The sequence below is a fragment of the Haliotis rubra genome, unplaced genomic scaffold, assembly GCF_003918875.1.
Source record: "Haliotis rubra isolate DU_JTF1 unplaced genomic scaffold, ASM391887v1 Scf208, whole genome shotgun sequence".
NCBI lineage: Eukaryota > Metazoa > Mollusca > Gastropoda > Lepetellida > Haliotidae > Haliotis > Haliotis rubra.
This window is the reverse complement of record NW_025766092.1, coordinates 307,806-314,399: the sequence shown is the minus strand read 5'-3', so window position 1 is coordinate 314,399 and position 6,594 is coordinate 307,806.

The window sequence follows — 6,594 nt, the reverse complement described above, 5'->3', positions numbered from 1 at the left end:
CGAACACGTTATTTAAGCAGTTTCGAGACACGAAAATCGTCGTTACATGGGCGATATGTAAACAATGACACACACCCTATTTTCATCACCGACATGTGCTTTGATATTTCGTGTCAGCTCGCTATTGCCACGAAATCGTACACATAAAACATGGATCTGAACGACCACATTGATTGAATATAGTTAGCATCTTTATTTTAGCAAATTTGATGACGAAAATATCGCCGATTATGTCCCGTGTCTTCCATCGTTTCAGGGTAGGTTTAGCGGATATATTTTTCGATCGCCTTGTGAAATTACAAGGTAAAGCGTTTAGATCATATGGATGATGTTAATGACAGGGTTTGTCATTCTGATATTTAGCCTCTACAAAACAACATGAAACAGTTAACATATATACCAATATCATTCAGAAATGTTTATGATTATAATAAACATGGTGAATCAAATGATCTATATACAAAAATGCACACACATATACAGCTCAAAACAATGAATTTGATACTTTATATTACTAAACTGAATATATAAAAATACATGGTATGATCAGTATGTTAATACATTGGTATAACATATATGTGAAGAAGAACTTTTTAGACAGATGAACATTCCACTATTTGTGAACTGTTGAATTAAGGGTGATTTTTACCAATGAAACCTGTCATGAGAACTGTAGTTTTTATGGCTTTAAGCCAGTATGAGAGTATACATTTGCTGTACATTGATTATTTTGAGCATGATAACCCTGGTGTTATTAGAATAGATCTGATACAAATCATCTGATATCAGCAATTTTTCAGTCAGATATCAGTTAACTAGTTTGGTTAAATGCTGCTATGGACTCTTTGCTTTACTTTATTATACTTTACAGCAGTGCATGCATACATAATTCAACACACCATCAGTGATTTTGTTTTGAATTTTGGGTAATTTGCTCTGTACTTGTTGACCAGTTCACTATTGTGATTTATATTTTTTTAAATCAAAAGTTTATGGTGTGTATCTTGAAATTGTGTCTTTATATAGATATTGGGTATTGTGTTAACACCTAAACTTATTTGGACTAAAGCACTAACTACTCTTGGTGCACAGAGTAAAAAGGCTGTTATGGCATTGTACAGATGTCAAAAGAAAGTTGAAAATAAACCATGTCAAGATTAATTATGATATTTAATGCTATGATTGTTCCTATAGTGTGTAATGGTGCAGAAGTATAGGGGACCTCATACTGTAAAATTATTGAAGATGTATAGCATAAAATGTGTAAACAGTTTCTCAAAACAGCAAACAATGTTATGGTTTGGGGAGAATGTGGCAGAACCCCTCTCCAACTTGTGCACACCACAAGCCCTATAAGGTATTGGTGCAGGCTACTGTATTTGGATGAACGCAAACTGCCTCGCCAATGCCGTACCTCAAATTAAAAATATTCTGTTTAGACTCATTCATATTTAGAATATTCTGATTTGAATATGTGCGGTTAGCACAAGATGTGAAGATATTTATTCGCCTGATTCCTTCTATTAACAGCATTTTAAATCACTGTTAAATGTGGAAAAGAATCTTACACTCCATATCCCTGTACACCTAAGACTATCCATGGCTCTTTTCAGATGTAGTAGGTTTAAACTTCCAGTCGATTTTGGAAGATACACAAATGTCCCATACACTAAATGACTGTAAATATTGTATATTAAGGGGAAGATCTTTTGTTGAAGATGAGTTTCATATGCATGTATTGCTTGTATGTGAGCATTACTCAGCCATAAGAATTATGTATGGGTCTTAAACAATTATATATAAAGTCCCACACTGTAACATTTTTATCGGATCGATGCTCATGCTGTTGATCTCTGGATTGCCTGGTCCAGACTCGATTATTTACAGACCGCCGCCATATAGCTGGAATACAGCCGAGTGCAGCCTTAAACAACAAACCAACCAACATCTTTTATCGAAATTCTTTCATCTGAAAACTTCGACAGACAGACAAGACAACTTTGATGTTGTATATAACTCATGTCTATATTTATATTAAACAGCTAAGGGAATTGTAATAGATTGCTTCATTGGCATGCGTGTTTCATGCAATCAAAGATAGTCTGTATTAAACTGTCTGTTTATTGTGATTGTAATACCAACAGGTTTCAAAACTGAATGTACCCCATTCCCCACCCCTCTCCAACCCCAGATATAGCTACAGTGTTTTTATGTAATAGGAAATGGACACATTATGAAATTTTAATAACTGTTTTTTACTAAACATGTCTTTAACGAACATGAGCCCCATCTGGGAGTATTGTGTATCAGTGTGTTTTAGACAATGCGCACTTTCCTTTTTATGAGTCGGCTCTTTCAAAACAAGCTAAAACACACACAGTTATGAATATTTCATAATGTGTCCGTTTTCCTATTATATACAAAACTGTAGCTATGTATGGGGTGGGGAATGGGGTACATTCAATGTTATATATAAAGGTCCGATGTGTAATCAACTTCCCAGTAGAATCACGCAGATGTTGCCATACTATGACTATTGTTAAACTTTTTAAGATCAATGCCTATTGCATCACCGTGATCAGCCCAATGCAAAATGGAAGAACAGATATGGATGTTATATTGAAATGATATATGCCAAATGAATACAAATAATAAATAGGCCATATTCTTCTAATATTATTCCATTTTGAAAGCACATACATTGTTAAAAAACATTGTTGAATGAATCATTTATGTGTTTCAAATGTATTAGAAATAATTATTATTAATTATATAATGTGGTAACAACCATTTTCTAGTTACTATTACTGGGCGTTCAGTTTATTTCCAACACACAAAACAGGAGAAATGGGGGCCAAATCATCGAATTACACGTCATCATATTTGCTAAAATAAAGATGCTAACTATATTCAATCAATGTGGTCGTTCAGATCCATGTTTTATGTGTACGATTTTGTGGCAATAGCGAGCTGACACGAAATATCAAAGCACATGTCGGTGATGAAAATAGGGTGTGTGTCATTGTTTACATATCGCCCATGTAACGACGATTTTCGTGTCTCGAAACTGCTTAAATAACGTGTTCGTACACTGAAAGTAACGATGGGTGTTGTTCTGGTGACGTATACTTTGCCATAGTATCGATGAAAATGCTATGAAAAAATTCTAACCACCCGTTCTCGGATTTTTCTATAGTAAATGTATGGCGCGTCTCCCTGCAGTGAAGGCCGCCATTCGGCAGTGGTTGCCTGGGTCAGTGTCGGAGCGTTAGCGCAGGCGCAACCTTTGCTAAAAGATCAAAATCACTGATAGTACTTTATAGGGTGATAAAGTACACCTGTACACACTGTATTGACGTCACCACGCGTTTCTTGTCCGCCCCCTCGTTACCATCACCAGGGTAGTACTCCGAGCACTGAAACGCCAACGCTCATTGACTGCTCAAGGATAATGACGCATTTCGTCATTGCTTATTCAAGTCATTTTAAAAAGGACATGTGTTGCCATCCTAAAATATTAAAACCTCACCCATTCCCACACTAGTTACACACGCGGTGCAAGAGTTATTATTCCCTATTATCCGTTGTATGGGTGTGCCCCAAACCCTTCTACAACAGGATTTGAAAAGGATAAGTGCAATGCTTAAAAGAGCGACTTCTTTCTTTAACTCTGGATTTTTAATACGTAAATGGGCTTGAATATATTACGTCACTGCAAAAATACCGTCTTTACTATTCCCACAAACAGATTCTGTTAGGAGTAGAGAATAGTGGCTGTGAACATCAGATATTCTCCAACAAAAGAAAGATTTGAACGACGCTTTCAATGGTATTCCCAGTCCCAGTTCGGGAGTTTGAAGCGGGAGAAACACCTCAAGTAATACATGTTTTTTAATGTTTACAAGGCGGAAACACCTAAGAATGGGTGGGGCCTTTTTAATCCTTTCCTCATCCATACCAACAAAATTTCACATATAAGTTTTTATCCTAAATAACAAATGGTCCATGAACTGCAGGGTCAAAGAAAGGTTACAACGCCCAATGATGGCTGCTAAATGAAACCACCAAGAAGAGGGTATTCGGTGTTGCCGTATTTTATTTGTGTATCGTACTCGTGTACCTCAAGTAAACTGTGAATCAATAACTGTTTTCAGCCAAGTAATATTTTGATAATCTTTTGAAATATTTCGGTAAAATCTGAGTATATATTAAAATAAAAGTGTAGATTTTATTTCGCACGGTAGTTAAGTTCACAATGACCAAGCTGAACAATTGACGTAACACAGAGGCATGTATATGATTGATTAATATCTGCAACTGTCAGCTTTGCTTTGACAATGATGCTATCTCACGTCCTAGTGATACGAGTTAACTGATAATAGGATGTGTTGCCTGCTTGCTTGCTAAATGGCGTAGTACCAAGCTATATGACGGGGGTCTGTAAATAATCGACTCTGGACTAGACAATCCCGTGACTGATATGATAACTGATCTACGCAAATGGGATACGATGACATCGGCCAGGTCAGCTGGCCCGTGACCACCTGATAGTTGCCTCTCAAGACCAATTCTGACCTGGATATTCACGGATGGATAGCCGGATGTGAAGAAAGGGGATGGGACCTGACACCATGGCACGGCCACACTTCAAGCGTTTATTCTCCATTTTGGCTGAAATGCTCCCAAAAGATTATAAAAAATCTTGTCAATGTTTCATCAGCTTTGGTCTTGCCTAATTCGATTCCCCTACTATGGTGAAGGATTTTTCTGATGATGATGATGATGATGATGATGATGATTTTGAGATTTATCGTTCGCTTTCTAGTGCACCCTGCCCCTATATAGCTGGAATGGTTGCTGGAGTAAACTACGTTTATAATGAACACTCTTGTATCAAACGTAAAGGTATATCGAACTGTTCTGCTATATATTTTAGTACAGCCAGGTACACGTGGCCTATAATCAGAGGAGGTTCCTCGCTGTTTACTGTATATGTAGAAGCGGCGTAAATCTCACTCACTTACCCCAAATCCGATATTGCTTTGTAAACAATAACAAGTGGAAACGAATCAGTATCGCACTGTTTATTTGTCTTCTTTCGAGTGCCCAGAACACGTTAAGTGTTAAGTGCTTAAGTGTCCAGAACACGTTACATGTCCAGTGCACAAGCTACCATGGCATATGCGGCCATGTAAAGACAGGCGACTGAAAATTGAAATTCTTTCATTTTCCCCCTACCGTCCTGAAACTGTAACACACTATATCAGTCAAGCGCTGATGTATATACAAGTACATGTTTGGTCTTCTACAATTTGTGTTGCAGTGTGTTCCCTACACCTGTTGCCAGGTGAAGTCAATCTAGCCCTTTATAAAAATAGTAAAACTATCAGGATAAATATGGATCGTTGCCCTGCCATCACGACTGTTCATATTCGTGCGTACAAATGCTATTCGTAAAATTTACTTGTAAAGCATTTTCATTGATAAATTTTCATTTGCTCAATAGGTACATATTCCTGAGTGATTCAGCTGATACTTAACGTCACATCAACCGTGACGAGAACACTTTATTATTTAACAAGAAATATATTCAAACTATAAAAAACCCATATATACATAAGCTTCATTGATACATATTTCCTCCATAGATACACATGTATTTCATAGCTACAGTGGAAACTGTAAAATCCGACATCTGAATTATCCGACAATCTGTGAATTCCGACATATTTTTGGGGTCCCGGCAGAGACATTGAATTACCCGACATGCTGTATAATCAGACATTTTTCCGGGTCCCAGTGAGTGTCGGATTATGCAGAGTCCACTTTACATATTTTCTCCAAATTTTTTTGCTCAATACTTTTCAAACATACCCATGTCGTAAGAATATACACAACATTTGTCCATAGCTACCTATTTCCTCCACCGGTTCAGATCAATTAAATCTACACTCATTTGTTGCATATATACAAGAACCTATCCCTTTGAATTAAACATTGGGTGAATCGGGTATAATACCACATTATTATAGCGGTTTTGTTACATTCATCCATTCATTCATTGTGAGAGAACCCACATAGCGACGCAGGTCTCGGTCGTAGACGTAGTGCCACTGATGCCAATTACTATTGTTCTATCTCTTTGAAACCACTTCTGTTTGAAGTGCAGGTAATGGGTAGACTCAGGAAGACTCTAATGTGATGTCATAAAACCATTTATCACCATTCTAGACACTTCCATTTATGTACATATATAGAGATTCCCACCCAAGTGTCTACTCATATCAAATATATCACCACGAGTTGATAAAGTACTTCATGCACCTTATTTGTCTGTATATAATTAATGTAAACAATTCAATCAGCATAACCTATTTGATTTCCCTGGAAAAGGTAATTGGGCTTGTAAACAATATGTTTCCATGGACGTATCTGGACATACCCAGAAGCAAATATTCAACAGCTGATCTGCAGCAATTCTCAGTAAAGTTTCTCTCTTCAAAATCTGCACATCATCCTAAAATGACACTGAATATAAGGAAATCCATTTATTAATCATCCTTTCCATTTTATTTTTCTATATGTACTTTGTTG